Source organism: Tenrec ecaudatus, chromosome 17, assembly GCF_050624435.1.
Source record: "Tenrec ecaudatus isolate mTenEca1 chromosome 17, mTenEca1.hap1, whole genome shotgun sequence".
Lineage (NCBI taxonomy): Eukaryota > Metazoa > Chordata > Mammalia > Afrosoricida > Tenrecidae > Tenrec > Tenrec ecaudatus.
In genome coordinates this window covers 14,222,349-14,242,799 of record NC_134546.1, presented here as the reverse complement: position 1 = coordinate 14,242,799, position 20,451 = coordinate 14,222,349, and positions in this window count along the sequence as shown.

The window sequence follows — 20,451 nt, the reverse complement described above, 5'->3', positions numbered from 1 at the left end:
CTGCCAAGGATTTTGTCTTGCTTGGATCCACAGTCAAGGCTCATGGAAGCAGCATTCAAGTGATCAAAAGACCAGTTACATTAGGTAAGTCTGCTGCACAAGATCTCATTAGAGTACTGAAAAGCAAGGATGCTCCTTTGAGGATAAAAGTGTGCTTCATGCAAGCCAAGGTATTTTCAACTGCTGTACTTGTTCCATGACAGATTAGTTTGTACTTTTAGCAGTTCATTTCCAGGGTAGTAGAAAGCCTCACCTTTCTCCCAAGGATCATCTGGTGGTTTTGAAAAAACAAACAAAGAATTAAAAAAATTAAAAATACCCTTCAGAGATTAAAAGGAAATTATAGGAAAGTAAGTGTCCAGAAATAGGATATTGGTTAAACAAAATATGATATATGTACTAGATGGGATGCTGTGCGGTGAATAAAATTACATTTATAATGTTAAAAGAAAATGAAAAATATATATGCTATATTACTTGAAAAAATACTTGTTGAATAAATAAATTAATGAATCCTGAATTGTTGGGGCACAGGATATGATATTGTGCATTGGAAATACTTATAGTTATGAAATACCACCCAAATATCTATAATGAGGAATAAATGACAGAAGAAATGGAAAATGCAATGGTTCCTGCATCCTACTTGGTGGAATTGCAATGTACAATTTAAAACAACTGTTTCCACTTTTGTACATTCTTTACAGTATACTAGGAGATACCACCCAAAAAACAGAATTGTGCTGGGCGGGGTGGATAATATGCATTTTTGTAATATGCATTTTTCCTGCTAGGGAAGCATCAAGCAATTCACTCTGAGTTAGTGCACCCAGTGGCATCACCTGGGAAGGTTCTCTCTGGTCATAATCATTGTTTTCGTAAAAGCAGTTTAGCTGGAAGCTCACTTTTTGTGACGGCTGATTTAAGAGAACATTGTGTGGCTGTGATATTTTGTTTCCTGTGGAAAAGAGCTGCAGAAACTGTTATGATGTTGAACACAGCTTACAACTACAGCACTATGGGAAAACTCAAGTGTACCAGTGGTTTTCTTGTTTCAAAAAAGTGAAATGTTGATTGATGACAAACCTTATCCGTCAACTTCCCAAATGGACAAAAATAGACAAAATGGACAAAAATGTCAACTCAAAGTACATTTGGAGTTCATTCTACCAGGTCAGATTGTTAATCAAGCTTTCTCTTTAGAGGTTCTGAAAAGGTTGTGTAACAACGTGCAACAAAAAAGGCATGATTGTTGGCAGACAAGGGACTGATATTGCCACCATGTCAATGCACCTGCTCACACAGGCATCTCAGTGCAACAGTTTGGGGCAAAAACAAAGCAAAACAGCATGCCTCTCTTGCCCAATGCACCTTACTCACCTGACCTTGTTCCATGTGACTTCTTTTAGTTTCCATGATTGCAGAGGGACATGAAGGGACAGTGATTTGATGACATAAAAGAGGCAAAAAAAAAAAAAAATGAAGGAGGTGCTGTCAGCCACCCAAACAGATGAGTTTAAAAAATGTTTCCCAGAATGGAATTGCAAATTTGACAAATGTATTAAATGTAATGTAGAGTACTTTGCAGGTGATAAGGTTGCTTTATAAAAAAAATTAAATGCATAGCTTTAGGAAAAATTTCCAGTTTTCTTGTAATTTGCATTGTTTTAAAATCTCACCTCTTTTGAAGCAATGTGGCCAATAGCAAATTATTTACTTGCCAGAGGCAGTTCATGCAAAGCCAGCAGAGTGGGCACAATGGCTTTGATGTTCACCTCAAGCGCAAATGTTGATTTCCAGCTTCAGGTGCAAAATAAACAGGGATCCCAAGTACAGCACTGTTCACATTGAAATGACTCTGATTCTCTAAGTGGAGATTTGCATAAGATCAAAAATCATTAGCAAATCATTCCAATAGCCAAATGAATGTTGGGAAATGTGCTTATTACACTTGATATATGGATTGATATGAGCTGTGAGAACCCTCAAAAAATGATTTATTAAATAAATAAATAAAGAGGTAAATTTTCACGCATACATTTCTTTCCTGCTCCTATTTCACAATCACTTAAAAATTTAAAAATAATGCTTTTATTTATGTGGCTCGGGGTTGGGGAGAAATGACTATGGGACCATTGTGTAAGGTCCCCATTAATATTTGTTAATATGGTAAGCTCTTGTAAATATATTTGAAGTCACTTTGAACCAATTTCGGAAATTGAGTCTTCATTTGTTTGTTTTGGTTCTCTAGCATGTCATTCATAGATGTCTTTTCCCTAAAGACCAGGCGATTGCTCTTTTCTTCAATGATGCTTTGATATGTTTGGTTTCAGTGTTAACTAGTGAGGATGGCTTTCCTCTCACACAGCAAATTTCCTGGTCTGTGCAAATCTTTTGCTCTAAGGTCAATCCATTTAAACATCTTTTTTAAGGACCATGTTTGACTTTCTTTACACAAAACAATGGTCTAACCTTTCTTGAATTTATTTATAAGCAACACAATTTTCTCTTCTGAATTTTAATTATACTTTTAGTAAGTTTCTGAAAATACAGAAGGGGCAAGTAATTAATGACTCACTATTGCTTCTAAATTAGGTATTTGCAAATTTCTCAATATTCTCAATAATCTATATCCCCTCCTATGCATAGTCTCTCACACACACACACACACACACACACACACATACTTTCTAGCAAACTAACCCTTACTTCATTGAACATATTACAACAAACCATTTCTGTACTATTTGCTCCCTTTGTCCTTTGTCTTCTCCCTAATATTGCATCTCCTATTCTTGGTCTAGATCAGTGTTTCCCATGGAGGATGACAGTGCCTTCTAGGAGAGTCTGGCCTGGAACAAATCAAGGGGCCTGCAACAGGAGATCCTTACACGCTATTCTGGATTGAGGGTTATACTACAAAAGTTTGTAATTGACAATGGTGCTGAGTAAATTTATTTTTTCCTGAAAAGAGGCCCGGCAGTAAGTCAAATAAATCTGGGGACCTATGGTCTAGGTTATTCTATTTCAATTTCTCATGAGATTGCAGTTAGGTGACCAGCAGCGGCAAAGTCACCTCAAAGCTTTGCGGAAGGTGGAAGTGTACTTATCTAAAGCCACTCACCTATTAGCAGAGCCCAACTCTGGTTGGCTGTGGACTAGGGCCTCCATTTATTTCCACATGACTCACTCTGTAAGCTGCCCTAGTGTTCTAACAACATGGTGCCTGGAGTCCCCTAATCAGAGAGAGAGAGCAAATGGCCAAAGTGTAAGGCACAAGATGTGTGTAATAAGACCTGTCTCACTGAATCCAAGATGACTCTTATAGTCATATCTTCTCATGAAAACTTTCTTTAATCTTTTTTGCTTTAGGTTGAGTTCCCTGGAGAAGAAAAACCAGTGACAGTTGTATGTATGTGACGAAATAAGTTTATATCAAGAAAATGGTTTATACAGCTGTACAAGGGAGCAAATCTAGTACGATTTCAATTTCATTGGTCAGATGTTAAGCTGGAGGCTTCCTCTGACTGGCATGTCTTTGGGAGCTGATAAATCCAGGATTGTCAGGAATACCATAGACTACAAAACCAAGTGAATCCAAGGTCAGCGTTCTAGGCTTGTGACTGGAAAAATGAATTAATCGAAGGTTGACAAGTCAGATGACAGGCCACTGCTAGCTCCCAGGATTGGCAGGCAATATGGCAGGTCACTGGTTCAAGTCCAGAAAATCTGAGGTTGAAGAGGCAGGTGTAGGATCCAGATCCAGCAAAATGCAAGCAAACCTTTCAGTGTCTACTCTTAAGGGATCGCCCCACCCCCACCCCCCGAGGAAACCTCCTTTCAATTACATCAGGACTGTGGCTTCAGTAAGTGCTACATCCACTTTAATCTTCGTACAGCTTCTTGGCTGCTCGTAGCAGATCCCATCAGGGAGTTTCTTATATTATGTTAGGCTGCAACCTGGGGAAGCAACTGAGATTTAACTCTGGCGAAGTAAAATTACCGTCCTTAAACCTGGCTTGTCTCTAACTCCACCAAATGATTGGATCAGAATCTAAGCAAGCTCATTGCCATAGAGTCCAGGCTAAGTCATAGCGACCCCTTGGAACAGAATGGAAGCATCCTTGTGGGTTTCAGAGACTGCCATTCTTTACGGGAGTAGGAAGCCACATCTTTCTCCAGTGGAGCACCTCGTGGTTTTGAACTCCTGACTTTGTATTTAGCAGCCCAATGCATAATCACTATCCCACATCAGAGCTCCTTGTAAAAGATTAGGTAGGGCCTTGAAGACAAGCTGCATTGGATACATACTCAAGGAGTGGTCAGTGTCATCCTTCTTCTGTGTATGAAAAGAAAGCCATCTCTGAAGCAAGAATACCGAGAATCCTGGGACCAACAAGGAAGATTAGCCTCGAGAGGAGCAAGTAGGCAGCCCATGTCTGAAGTGGCAAAGGCAGCGGAGCCTGCAGCATGATGAGATCGTGAGTCAGAACAAAAGAGCTATCAGAGACAGAGGCAGCAAGGAGCTGTAGCAAGACCCTGAGGCAGTGAGACAGGACCCTGAGGCAGTGAGACAGACAGCAGGTAGCTTCTTGGCCCACGGAGCCAGAGGCCAAGGCACCAAGCCATCGCGAGACTGAGAACCAGAGAAAGGTGTAGCTGCTGAGTGTGGACCAATAGCTACATCCTTAATGCTTTCTCATCCTTGGTTTGGTAAGCTGTTAACTTCCCTACTAGACCCTCATAATTGTGAGTATTGTCTATGGGTTTTGTGTTGCCATTGGAACGCATTATTAAACCTAGCAGAGAATTAGCGTGCCATGGGAAGAAGAGTTGTGTCACAATAAAGTCAGGAACAATAGAGGGCGGAGGCATGCCCAGCCTCTGTGTCAGTCGGCCTTGGACTGGTAATGGCGGCTGCTTCTCCTTCTCCCTGCTACAGCAAAAGGAGGTCAGGTGCGGCCCCATACTGTTTCCTCCCCACCTGAGGAGACTTTAAGAAATACTGAAGCCCAGGTTCTACTCGCTATATTCCCAGGCGGACATTGGTGTTTATTTAAGTGCTTTCCACATGATCATAATGGGCAGCTAGTTGTCCGCAATGCTTCCTACCTTGGCCATAAAATTAAAATGAGCCTATTTTGAATAATGGTTTATTGCTCCTCATCCTAATGGTTCACTAGACAATACATTTGCTTTGTTATGTAGTTCTTTTAATTTATAGAATTGGGACACTGATTAAGTATCCATATTCCTATTAGTGAATCTTCCTTTATTATACATTCAGGGTTTTTTTCCTGTGTACTGCACTATATAGGTGTAAAAATACTTTTCCAAAATGTATAATTATTATATCATCTAATAAAAAATAAGTCACTTCATACAACTAATAAATAATTACTCAAGAAGCATGGTTGAATAACTACAGTCCATAAACTCCATTCTAATAAAAAAAATAGAAGTTCACAATGTGATCCTATATTTAATCCAGTCATTTAGGATGCCAAGAGAAAAGCAAATTTCAACGGAAGTTGTTAATCTCTTCCTTACTAACTGCATCCTCCACATCTTGTCTGTCACTTTGCTCCATGTGGTGGGTTGTGTGCTGCTGTGATGCTCGAAGCTCTGCCAGCAGGATGTGAAATAGCCTCAGGGTCACCATGGCAGACAAGGTTTCCCGTGGTGGACTGCCCAAATGGAGACTAATACAAACAGAAGAAGGAGCTGCTACTGAACAAACCAGCTTGGGAAAGCCTTATGGATGACAGTGGAATACTGGCTGACACATTGTGAGATCATTCATTAATTGATTTAAGATTAAATAAGGAAATATGAGAATTGTCAAAACTGAAATGTAACACTTGAAGATCAATAACAGCATCAATTAGTTTTAAGGACTTTTTAAAGTTTGAATCATAAGAGCAAGCTTATTGAATGGGAATGTTTTGGAAATGAAACCCTAAAGGCTCTCAGCTAGGAAAAGATCTAGTTGACATGAATCTGTATTGGCCATTTTGAATCAGAAAATCAAACTATGGCCAAATGCTGCATTAATGAGGAACAGCATCACATTTGTTGTCCAACATTTCAAGATCTATTGTTATGCAAAATCCTATCAATGATAGACTAACATTCATAATACTATAAGACATACAGACTAATGTACATAACTGCCTTTCAAATTTACACATCAACTAATACCAACGATGAAAGGATTGAATATTTTTGCCAACTTCTGCAGTCTCAAATAGACTAAACTTTCCATTAAACTGCATTGATAACCACCAGTGATTGGAATGTGGAAGTTGGTAAAAAGAATAATCAGTAGCTGGAAAATTACTTTCATGATAGAAATCACATGGGAGATCACACGGTAGAATTTCTCAAGATCAACAGCTTCACCAATGAAAATGTATTTTTCAACAGCACAAATGGTGATGCTACACGTGGACTTTGATGAATGAAATATGTAGGAATCAAATCAACTACAATTGTGGAGAGATAATGGAAAAGTTCATTACCATTACTTGAAAGAAGGCCAGGGTTCAACTATAGTTGAGACCTCAAATGCTCATAGAGAGGCAAGTTCAAATTAGAACAGGAAAATTAGATCAGTTTCATGAGTAAAATAATGCAACTTCATATCTGTGGTAGTTACATAATCTGGTGTCCATTTGAGAGTATTAACAGTGAAGGGTGGAGTTTAGCATGTCAATCAGGTCGCAGCTTAATGACCTCATTTGGAGGTGCCACGGAAATAAATAGCTCACCGGAGGCCACTGGAGCCACGCTGATGGCAGCCAGAGCCCTGGAGCTGGAGGAGCCACATGGAGACCCATGCCAACACTGAGATGCTTCCACCACCACTGGATTCATAAGACTTTCCACCCACTGGCCTATAATCTTCCTGAATTTGGTATCATTGCATGGATGTATGAGTCTAAGGAGGAATTTATGCACTAAAATCAAGATATGGGGAAATATTGGACTTATGGACTTGATCTGGACTGAGATGTTTTCTTAATATACAATTACATTTTTATATAAAGTTCTTTCTTATATACTTATGAGTGTCTCTGTATTTGTTTCTCTAGTCTATGGGACTAACACAAGATCCCACTTGAATTTAGAGACCATTACCAAAATAGATTTGATACACTGAACACTCACGACTGAAGAGCAGATGAATTATGGGACTACGTCCTACATAAAGTAAGCAAAAGGATATTTTAAAGATGTGAGGAAAAAACAAAGTAGATAGTTGCTGTAGTTACTTAATCTGGTGTCACTCTGATGATTGAGAATGTGGGGGTGGAGTCTAGCCTGTCAATCAGGTCATAGCCAATGAGGCCTCTGTATGTGCATGGCCTTCTCCTGAGGATTCTGGGAACTCTTGCATTTCCTCCTTGGAGGCAGGAGACACACACTCTCTCTGCTCACTCCCTGGGAGACATTACAGCTGACAAGACACATAGAGGTATGATAGTGCCCTGAGCTGGAGAAGCCACGTAGATTCCCCTGCCAGAGCTGAGATGCTTATATCACCACTAGCTCCACAAGACTTCCCACTCACTGGCCTGTGATCTTCCTGAATTCAGCATCATTGCATGTGTTTCGTGAGCCTGAAGAGGGTTTTATAGATTGGTATCAAACATATGGGCTAATATCAGATTTATGGTCTTGATCTGGACTAGGCTGGGATGTTTTCTCAATATTCAATTTCTCTTGTATATAAAGCTCTTTCCTATACCCATATTAGTGTCTATGAGTTTGTTTCTCTAGTCTACCCAGACTAACATATCAGAAATGATTTGCTTTTGAATATAAAGTAGGTGAAACAAATGGAAGAAATGATGAAGTCAAATAATTAAATAGGAAACTTCACAGGGTGGTTCTAGGAGATAAAGTTATGTGCAAAGACCAAATGAAAAAGCCATGCATGGAATCTCTCAAGATAAAAGACCTGGTTTGGGAGAGGGGAAGGGAATGAGTCTACAGTTGAAATATTGAAAGATCCTGTGGGGGGAGGAGGGAATTGATCATGGCATAAAACATTAATAGAAGATGGCAGGAAGCAAAGCATAATTGTACCAAAAAGAATTGGTCAATGCCCAACCTTATCAGCAGGTAGTACATGATTAACAGTCAATGACACTGAAGGAAGTCCAAGCTGCTTGAAGGCACTGACCAAAAACAAGGCCCTAGAGAACTCACAGGGCAGTTCCACCCTGTCCTTCCTTCCTACAGGGTTGTTATGAGTCAGTAATTCCATCACAGTGAGTATGGTTTTCTTCTTCTTTTTTTGAGGAACTGACAGAATAGCAATTGAGATGCTTAAACAAAACAAAGCACTCACTCATTTATGCCAAGAAATTTCAAAAGCAGCTCCAGGTCAACTGACCCGACTAGATCTATAGCACAATGTTTCCAAAGAAAGCCGATTCAAAGGAATGTGGAAATCTTCCAAACAATAGCATTAATATCATGTGCAGGTAAAATTATGCTGAAGATAAATTAAAAATGGTTAGGGTAGCACATCACCTGACGACTGATGGAAATTCAAGCCAGATTCAGAAGAGGACATGGAATGAGCAACATCATCGATTGTATCTGATGGATTTGGGCTGCAAAGAGAGAATACCAGAAAAAATGTTTGTTGTGTTATTCTTAAGTGCCACTGAGTGAACTTCGTCTCACATACTTTGGACATGTTATCAGAGGAACTAACTTGGTTCCTTGAGAAAGACATCAGGCTTTGTAAAGCAGGTCCTCAAGAAAGAGAAGACCCTCTCAGTGGCTGCAACCTGGGCTCAGACAGAACAGTTGTGCAGATGGCCCAGGACGGAAGGGGGGGTCCTTGGTAAGATGGACTGATACCATGGCTGCATAGCAAGGGCTGTGACAGTGCTGGGGCAGCGTTTTGTTCTGTCTATAGGATCTCTGGGTCAGAACTGATTTGACAGTATGGGTCACACATTGGGCTGTGAATCGCAAATTCAGCAGCTTGAAACCATCCCCTGTGCCCTGGGGTAAGATGAGGCTTTCAATTCCTGTAAAGAATTGTTCTGGTGTCGTTAGGTGCCAGTGTGTGCTGATTCATAGCGACCCTAAGTACAATTACAACTCGCCTTGGTCTGTTTCTGTGTCGGAACCTATTGTTGCCATCACCTGTGGGTACTTCTTGTTCTTGCCCATCTACTTTACCAGGTACCATCATGTCCTTCTCCAGGGACTGGCCTTGTGTAACAGCTGTCCGAAGCATGTAAGACCAAGTCTCGCTATCCTTGCCTCTATGGATCATTTGCTTATTCTTTAGACAATAAATACATGGTAGATTCCATATTCTTCACCAGCACCATAATTCAAATGCACTGATTCTTTTTAGGTCTGTTTCATTCAATGTCCAACATTCATATGAGGCAATTGAAAATATCACGCTTGAGTCGGGCGGACCTTACCAGTCTTCCAAGTCACCTCCTTGCTTTTCAGAACAGACCAGGAACCTCAAAGAGGTCTTGGGCAGTAGATTCACCCAATGCAATGTGCTGTTTGGTCTTTTCACTGCTGCTTTGATGAGCACTGATTGTGGATCCCAGCAAGACAATATCTTGGGCAACTTCAATCTTTTCTCCATTTATTATGGTGTTAGCAATTGGTCCCCTTGTGAGGATTATGGTCTTATTTACATTGAGTTGTGAAGCATTTATATTGAGTATAAAGATTTACAGTTTCAGAGGACTGCCCCCGTGGGTTTCCAACATTGATTTGTAAAGAGTTTATATTGACTGTCATGATTTACAGTTTTAGAAATCCACAACAGCAATTCTACCCTGTCCCATCGGGTTACTATATAAATCAGAGTTCATTTGACAGCAATGAGTTTGGTTTTGATTTGAACAAGTTCACTTACAACCCCGAAAAGGATGGAATAAACACAATACAAAAGAACAAGCGAATAGTACACGGTTTAAAATCAGGAAAGGTGTACACCATGGTTGTATCCTATCACCAAACTTGTTCAAACGTTATGCTGAGCAAATCAGCATAAGAGTCAAATTATATGAAGAAGAATGTGGCATCAAACTTGAAGGAAGGCTTATTAACAACTTAAACTATTCAGATGATACAACGTTGACTGCTGAAAGTGAGGAGGACTTGAAGCACTTGCTGATGAACCTCAAGGACTGCAGCCTTCAGTATGGATTACGATGAAATGTTCAGAAGACCAAAATCCATACCAATGGACCAATAGATAACATTTGTTAAGAGAAGAAAAGATTGACACTATAAAGGATTTCATTTTGTTTGAGTCCACAATCAATGAGCTCCAGGAACAACTAAGAGATTGAAGGACACATGGCATTGGGTAAATGTGCTGCACAAGACCTCTTTAATGTGTTGAAAAGCAAAGAGGTTTCTTTGAGGACTAAGATGGACCTGGTGGTTTCAATTGCTTCAGATGCATGTGAAAGTGGGACACTGATTAAGGAATTGAAGAATAAGAAGAAACACATTTGACTTGTGGTGCTGGAAGACAATATTGGAATTATTGAATTGTACAATATTGAAAGTACCAAGGACGCTGAAAGGCCAAACAAATCTATCTTGGAAGCAGTCCAGTCAGCGTACTCCTGAGAGGTAAGAATGGAAAGGCTTCATCTCACATACGTCGGATGTGTTGTCAGGAGAGGACGTCCTTGGGGAAGGACATCATGCTCCATAAAGTGGAGGGGTGGTGACAAAGAGGAAGGCCTTCAAAAGGATGGATGGACATAGTGACTGCCCTGATAGGATCAAGCACAGCGGCAATTTTGAGGATGAGGCAAGGCCATGCAGTGTTGACTTCCGTTGTGCACAGGGTTGGTATGAGTCAGAACTTACTAGATAGTACCTAACAAAATCAATAAAATCCCCCCCCTAAAAAAAACCATGGGTTCTATAGCTTGAGATATATAAAAGGAAGTGAAATTCTATGATAGGTCATAAGAAAAATCAGCTGTTTCAATTGCCAATTTAGTGAGATTAGAAAGTCTTAGGTATTTCATCTCTCTAATTCCTGTCCCCCTCATTTCAACAAATATGCTATGCATGCATTTGTTGAGATGAAAGTGCTGTTGGGTGGAAGCGACTTTTAACAAAACATTACCAAATTCAAGTCAGAGCCTAAAGTTTAGGGCAATGATTCTCAATTGCTGTTTTGTTCCGTTCCATTTTTTTTTTTTTTACATCAAGTACTTATCTAAGGTCTACACCAGAAACAATCAGCATCTTAAAGCATAAGACTTCCCCTATGGGGCCTGAATGAGATTCAGACGGAACTAAGCTTTTCTCCACATCTCCGCACTCTAAAGTATTCCTGAGAGGTTCCAATCCAGCATATATAGATCAAACCAACAGCAATAACAAAATTACAGGGCTGTTATAGTCTACTGGAGAAAGCTAAATTTTTCATACTTGAAGACAATCTGGTAATTTACGTTCTTATTGATGTTCTTCATGAATAGATAACAGAATGCAGACTTATCAAGCCCTGAGAGTAGTACTTAATAGTAAACCAAATACAAAGCAGACCAAGAAGTTTCCTTACGTACCATATAAACAAGGCAACTAAAAATTTCCCCCAAATCATAAAGTGTATAACACCATTTCTGCTTTGCAACTGAAAATAAACAGTGCTCAATGACATCTAATTTGTTTCCTACCTTGACCTCCAACTTCATGTCCGACTCTAGTTTCTTTTGATGTTGGACCAGATTCCTTTGATTACAAGTTGCAGAAAGCTTAATTAAAAAAAAAGTTTCTATGATATATTCCTCTAAGATGATTTATAGCATTTTCATTCTGATTCTCATTAATTTTACAACATAAAACACAGGCTGTAGATAATTGTACAAACATTGCTGCACATATAGGTAAAGATAAGGATGTACGAGAGAAAGCAACAGTCACAAATAAAACTACTACAAGCAAGTGCAGAGAGCAGGTGTTGTCATTCAACTGTCCAGTTAATTGTCCACTTATTCATTGAATTGTTTAGAAATCTTATGATCACTGTAGAGTTCCAGGAATGTTGATGTGTGAATATCAATGGAAAAGTGGGTTCTGAATGCGTACCCCGCAGAGCAGGGGTAAGCAGTCCTGATGGCCCAGTGGTTAGGCTTTGGGCTGTGGTCCACAAGGTCAGCAGTTGCAACCTGGAGTAAGCTGCTCCGTGGGAGGAAGACGGGGCTCTGTGCTCCCACAGTTTCTGTCTCAGAGCCTCACGGGAGCTGCCCTGTCCTATGGAGTTTCTGAGTTGCCATTGACTAGATGGCAGTGAGCTTGGAGCTGAAAGCAGGGCTGGGAAAACTGGGAAATATCTGGTCCTTGGGTCATAGATGGCCCACAAAATCATCAATACCAGCTAACATCACGCTTCTCACCAAACGAGAAGCAAATCTAGTCATCACTTTAGGATTAATAATCTTCACAGAGTTAATTAAATGCTTGACCAATAAGGCTCACAGATAATATTATAAATATTCAAATGGCCCTTGGCAGAAAAAAGGTTCCCCGTCCGTGCCATGGAGATTTTACCTACGATATCTTGCAATTAAACTTAATTACCATATCACCTATAAGCAGGGGTCCTCAAACTATGGCCTGCAGGCCACATGTGGCCCCCCGAAGACATTTATCCAGCCCGCCGGGTGTTTTTCCCCCTTTTGTTTTCTTACTTCAAAATAAGACATGTGCAGTGTGCATAGGAATTTGTCCATAGTTTTTTTTTTTTAACTATAGTCCGACCCTTCAACTGGTCTGAGGGACAGTGAACTGGCTCCCCGTTTAAAAAGCTTGAGGACCCCTGTAGGGTTGTGAGCCAGAAATGACTCAATGGTAGGGAGCTTGTTGTTTTTGAACCGTATTACCTAGGGTGCCCTGGTGATGCTGTTGGAGAAGTGTTGGAGAATTAGCATTAAAGTCAGAGTTTCAAACCCACCAGCCACTCCACAAGTGAAAGAGGAGGCTGTATGCTTCCATAAAGATTTCCAGCATCAGAAACACTAATAGGCTAGTTATGAGCTGGAATTGACTCGCTGGCAGTGCATTTGGACCATCTTTCCTAAGAATAAACAATTCTGACTCAAAAGGGAGAAATCAAAGATCTAATCAAGAGTGTCTTAAGTGAGCAAAAACAAATGGAAATGCAAATGGAGTTGTTATAAAAGTGTACTTTTGAATTATGTTATAAAAATCTCTGTAACTTAAAACACCCCAATGGAGTCAGCCTTATAACACTGGAGATACTGCTGAAAAATGACAAATTTTGCTGGCATCAGAAAGGAAGTTGATGTTGTAAAGTCAATTTTTTTTTCTATTTCCTTGTTAGAAATTGCCCAAAGCAACAGAGAGGAGGAGATGCAATAACACAAATGCTTTCTTTGACAAAAGTCAGCACCAAACTATCAGCTACAAAGTAGCATCTAGGGTTCCCACGATCATGAAGATCAAGCAGGGTCCATCTGGAGGAAAGGGGAAAGAACATTCCAGCTTCAGATGTTAGAAAGTTAGTCAAGAGCATTTCTGAAAGTATTCTCTGAGGTGAAAAAAAGTTTGCAACAGCAGAAATTGGACTTGTGTGGACCATGCAGGAATTCTCTAGGACCTGGTTTGCTTTCGAGAACCAGAAAGGGAAAATGAAACAAAGATTATCATACTAATTTGCTATATGAAGGGGCTTTAAAATTTCATTATCTTTTAAATCTATTTTTTCCCACAAACCTTTTGATGTCTCCTATTTGCAGGAAGTTTTTTCTTTGTTGTTTTGTTTTTTCAGAAAGAACAGAGTTGCTATTGTAAAACAACAAAAAACCCCTCCTTATGCATGATTACCTCAGAAAAATTAAACTATACGAATCTATACATGACTATATGTTATACATAAGGTTGACATGGCACACATCAGGTGGAAATGAATTGGCATCAGCTCAATGATTATCACCTATCTACCTACTTATTTATCATCAATCTGTGTATCATCTGTGATCAGCTGCTGTACTATCAGGTCTATATGCTTAACAGCACTTTTCATGCTCAGCCACATGCATATTAAACATAAGGTCACTAGGAGGAGTTAGAACGAAATCAGCAGCATGCAAATATATGTTCATATTTAGGCTTTTGTCAATGAAGCTAAGGTAAGTGTATTTCTGAGAGAACTTGTATGCAGCCACCCACTGATAAGACATGTTTAGACATATTGGCCCCCACATGCATGGGTTGGAACCCTGGTAGCATGCTATTTGTCTTACCCTCACAGAGGGACAGTTGAATGTGTCTGGGAAAAGCTTTAACATGGACTACTGAAGGATAAAACCCCAACATTAATCAATTCAAATGGTGTCATGAGGCAGCTAGAACATATTTAAATGTGCCCAGAAATGTCCTAGAGAAGTTCACTTACGTGATATAGCTATAGCTATAGATAGTGGATTTAGATATAGTTTTTTTAAAGATCAATTTATTGGGGCTCTTACAGCTCATATAACATTCCATCCATCTATTGCACCAAGCATATTTGTACATATGATGCCATCATTTTAAAAACATTTTCTTTCTACTTGAGCCCGTGGTACTAGTCATTTTTCCCCCTCCCCACCTCCTTCCCTTATGAACACTTGATAATTTATTATTTTTTTCATGTCTTACACCAACCACTGTCTCTATCCACTTTTCTGTTGTTCATATCCCTGGGAGGGGGCTGTATGTCAATTGCTGTGATCAGTTCCTCCTTTCTCTCCCCTCTTGGTACCAATACTCTCATTATTGGTCCTGAGGGGTTTATCTGCCCTGGATTCCCTGTTTCAAGCTCTTGTCTGTATCAGTGTACTTGTACTTGTCTAGCTGCATTTGTAAGGTAGAATTGGGGTCATGATAGTGGGGGCGGGGACATTAGAGAACTAGAGGAATGTTTGTTTCATCTGTGCTATACTGCACCCTGGCTGGCTTATCTCTTCCTTGTGACCCTTCTGTGAGGGTATGTCCAATTGTCTACAGATGGGCTTTGGGTCTCCACTCTACACCCTGCCTCATTCACTTCAATATGATTTTTGTTCTGGGACTTTGATGCCTGATATTGATCCCATCGACACCTCATGATCACATGGGCTGGTGTGCTTCTTCCCTGTGGGCTTTGTTGCTTCTCAGCTAGATGACCACTTATTTATTTTTCAGTCTTTAAGACCCCAGATGCTATACCTTTTGATAGCTGGACACCATCAGCTTTCTTCACCACATTTGCTTATGCACCTATTTGGTCTTCAGAGATCGTGTTGGAAAGGTGAGCATCACAGAATGCAAGGTTATTAGAAAAAAATGTTCTTGCATTGAGGGAATACTTAGGTAGAGACCCAATGTCCGTCTGCTACCTTAATACTTAACATATATCTACATAGCTCTATTTCCCTATCATTATATATAAATACATATACATATGTACATGCCTGTTTTAGACCTCTATAAATGTCCTTTGCCTCCTACTCTTTTACTATTTTTTTACTTTCCTCTTGTCTCACAATCATGTTCCATCTTCATTCGGCTTTTAGTAATTCCTCTAGGTTACATTGTACTTGATCAGATCACACCAGGGATCTTACACCCTCCTTGCCATCAATTTTGGATCACTTGTTCCAGGATACACAGTTTTTAAATGTGGCACAAAACCTCTTCTTTTATTTTACCGCTTTATTTTTAGTCCAATGTTCACACATACTTCCTAGGTGTTTGATGAGGCAAAGTATAAGAATAACTTTAGTGTTGATATAGTAAATATAAAAAATAAATATAGCAAACAAATTATAAAATAAACTACTAAAATCACTTGCATAGCTACAATACCTTCTTGAAATAACATCAAAAGGAATTTTGCTTGTGGATTTAACAAAATAAACTAATTTTGAGGACTGATTAGAGTAACTGGTAGCTGTAAGAGTGAAAACCAAAGCTTCCACTTCAAGATAAATCAAAATCTATATATTGAAATGGTCTCAATGTATGTGGAGTTATATTTACATGGAAGCAAATCAGTGATTGCTCTGCTCACATCAAGCATTGTATCAGCAGAGAATTGAAAATGAGGGCTTAAGCAAATAATAATAAATTAAGAAATAATGAAACACGACAAGTCATAATTGAATTTAGAATTTACTGTAAATGATTGGTAATTTCTGCATAATCTTGTTTTAGCTGGATGAAATACTGGATATGTTAGATTTTGCAATTCTAAGATTTTTATATATGTATTAATTGATTAAAATTACATAGGCATTTTATCTAATGAAAATTGTAAAATCTAATAATTCTAGATGATATGGCTTATTACTAGACCTTAAATTACAGCATAAATTATGTGATTTCTAATATTTTTAATACTTAAAGACTATTATCTTTGTTCATATTGAGAAGAAATACTTACCGTCTTTATGCCCCAAAGGAAAATATCTTTCAGTGTTCCAGTTAGCAGTTGAGAGTGTGAACCAGGGACTCTCAAATAGAAGGTGCTACCTGGCATCATAACTGGGTTCTTCTAAGAAACAAAACCAGAGAGCCTATAGGACTATCTATGACTTTCCCTATATAAACTGTCGCCAGAAAATGGCTCACATGGGTGTAGAAGCGGCAAGTCCAAATTCTGTCAACTTCTAAGTCTATGGAGGTGTCTCCTGACAATTTGTGTTGGAGTTGATGAAGATGAAGCTGGCAGGATTGCGCCAGGCTGGTGGATGCAAAGAAAAATGGATACAAGGTGGGCAGGTCTATATGGCAATCTGTTAGCTCAAGTCCACAGACCCAGTGGTCAGTGAGTCATTAGAAGTATCAGTCTGTGGTTCTCAATTCTTGTGGGATCCTTGCCCACGTTATGTATCAGTGTTATCCTAGCTTCATAGAATTTATTCATTCAGAGGACATGCACAGAAAACTTCAAATTAGCTGTTAGAAGACACCAGGATCTCCGTATGTCCCTTGTCTTTTAAACTGACGGTATAAAAACAAGAACTACCCATATTCCCACCAACAATTGGTCTGAGTCTGAGCTATGGTATCAAGTAGGGCTCCAGGGTTCTCCCACTCAGGTTCCCACTTGGTGACTGAGAATGCCAGACAGTTCAGAATAAGCTGAGATCAGGAAGCTCTTTCCCCAGAAAGGATGTTCAGGAGGGTGCTATAATGCTATAGCAGCTGGGCTGCACACAAAAAGAAAAAAGAGAAAAACCCCATAAATTAAGTTTTAAAGGTGTTCCGGATTTCAAACCAACCCACCCTTCTTGCCCCCTCCCCACCAGATCTATAAACGATTCCACTGAACCACCAGAATAAGGGTAGTGCTGGAGATTTCACAATTTGGACTCCTATTTTCCAGGCTAGTTTCCTATCTTCCAATTTTGCTGTTGCTAATCTTAAATGTTCTTTTCCATTACTAGATGTTCACTAGTATTGGAGTCTCTAGTACTCTTTTAATGCTCCTTAAACAGCACTATAAAACACAGAATTTTCATGATCATTAGAAAGTATGAAAATTTAGCTAGCAATTCCCTCCCTTGAAAAGAAGGAATGCTTCCATAGGAATACAGTAATGTGCTCTTTAGGCATCCTTTAATAGTTCTGTTAAATAATCCATTTTGTGCAGGTACTTGGGACATGTTCTTAGGAGGAAAGACTCCCTTGGCCAAGGGTCACAGAGAGAGGAAGGCTCCCAAGGAGATGGATGGACACAGTGGCTGCAACAATGGGCTCAACGTAAGAGGATGGCTGAGGACGAGGCAGTGTTTTATTCTGTTGTGCACAGGGCTGCTGAGTCTGAACTGACTCCAGGACACCTAACGAGGACAACATACAGTACCTGGAGACCCCTGGGTAGTGCAAAAGGTGAACGCTGTTAGTTGCTAACTCAAAGGTTCAAGGTTACAGCCCACCCAAAGCCTTGTTCTCTACTACTGAAAAAACAGTCAACGACAACCCTACCGAGCGCAGTGCTCCTCTGATACACACGGGATGACCGGGGATCGAGTGAACGCTAGGATAACTGGTTACACACCATCCTATTACATACCTCTTTCTAAGCGCCTTTCCTTGCTGTCCCCATGTCCAAACACTGCTCTGCAGACCTATTCAAACTGCCCAATAGCATGCTGACATGCTAGTCGCTATTGCCTTTCATTTGTTCTAACAGTGACTCAAGTCTGCAGTCCCCTGCGGGTTCCCAAAACACCCTCTCAGGTCAGGTCTGCCAAGTCAAAAAGGGGTTTCTTCATCATCATCATCAGAATCATCATCATCAGATAGTATTTGCCTTTTCTCATCATGTTGACGTTTACACTGTGATTCAAAAGAAATGCCCATGGAGGGGGGCTAGTGACCCAGCGATACACATAAAAGTGGACACAAAATATACCACAGTCATGGCACTCTTCACTGTCGTTACGCTGGCAGTTTGAAAGGAAGGAAGAAGGAAGAAGGAAAGCACAGAGATGAAGAGGGGAAGGTGGGAGGGAGAGAGAAAAAGTACCTCACTTACTGCCTTTAAAGAAACCATAATACTTGGTGACCAAGGTGGTCTTTTGAATACTTGGTAAAACCACCTAAGTACCAAGCCAAACCAGACCAAATTCACTGCTATCGAGTCAATGCCTTCTCACTGTGACCCCACAGGACAGGCACAACTGCCCCTGTGAGTTTCTGAGGCTGGAACTATATATGGGACTAGAAAACAAAGCAAAACAAAAAAAGCCCTCGCCACGGAGTCAATCCTGACTCACAGCGACCCACAGTGTGTTTCCGAGACTGTAACTGTTTAGTGGAGTAGAAAGCCCAGTCTTTCTCCCACACAGCACCTGGCGGTTTTGAACTGCTTGCCTTCCACATTGCAGTCCCATGCATAACCTCTGCGGGTATAATTATAGTAGTACACTTCAATCTCTTCTGCTGCATAGCTACGTACATCATGTTTATTCCAAGGAAAACCACTATTGCATTAAGTACACATCGAATTAAGCACTCTTTTCATAGAAAGCCAATGTTACGTTAAAGAATGATTAATAAAGTATGATTATTCAAACTTACCTATGTGGCAGGTATTTTCTCAAAATTTAACAAAGTTAGCTCGTCACTTCAAAGAAAGCAACGGAAGTTCTTTTTTGGTCAATGATAAAGTTCAAGCTTTCAAGCAAAAGTAGTTCTTGAAAACTGGCAGAAGTCACCATGAATTTGACCGCTTCACAACATCTGAATTTAAAATAGCAAAGAAAACTGATTGTACAATAAAATGTGCCAAATATAGAAGTTCTGCACAACTCGAGTTACTTCCAACTCATTGCCAGCTTGTGGGACAGAGGAGAATTGCTCTAAGGGGTTTCAAGACTATAACCTTTACAGAAGTAGACTGACTGCCACATCTTTCGCACACATAGCTGTCTGAGCCACTGACTTTAACCACTGCACAACCAGAGCTCAGTGAATCAGTGTTTGCCAAATGACCATGTTACGACACTTCACACATGGGTAAAAATATTAATGGATAGTTATTAAAGCTGTAAGATTTCTCAATACAGTGAAATTTTAAAAGATATAGAACTGATTTTAATATGCCAAAATATGAGAATTCATTGATTTCAAATTCTACACTGCAATCAGCTGTTTTTAAAACAGCTTTGAGATATAATTGGCCGATAATGAGAAAGGTGGAAATCCTCTTGTTCCCCAGTCTTTTGGTGACCAGAGGAGTGGCCAGCCTCTAGTCTCACCCAGCATGCAGTTACATTTGTCGTCCACACCACAGGCACTGTCCGAGGTCAGAGATATACATGGGGACTGGCTACTGGCCCTTCACAACCACTCCTGGGGACTTGCGCTCTACCTCAGCAGAGTGGCGGAAAGCAGTCCTGGGCAAGCAGCCTGGCACAGGCCACCCTGGCTAGGAAGGTGCTCGTTCCTTAACCACCCAGAATTGCCCTCGGGGCTAGAGAAAAGTTCCTCTCTGGTGGTCAGCAGGCTTAGCTGAGCACGTACCTGAATCTGCACAATTTCTGGTTCAGGCTTCTAGACTCAGTTAACAGCCAGGCTGATTAACTGCATCCAATGGTCCTCCTCCTCACTCATTCCCTCCAACCCATGGGAAAAAATATGAGGCTTTCCACTCTTGTGAAGAGTTAGTCTCAGAAACCCACAAGAGCAGTTGAGTTTCAGACGTCCTGTATAGGGTTGCTATCAAGCAGAATCAACTTAGTGACAGTGGGTTTTGGGTTTATGGACAAAGTATTGGAAGACAAAAGCATCAAGAGCAGCAACAAAAAGTCACAAAACCAAATTGATGGCATTCAACTGCTTCAGGAGGTAGCAAATAATCAAGAGCCAATGGAACAGAAGTTCAACCTGTACTGAAGGCATTGGCAAAAGACAAGGTGTGATAGTCAGATG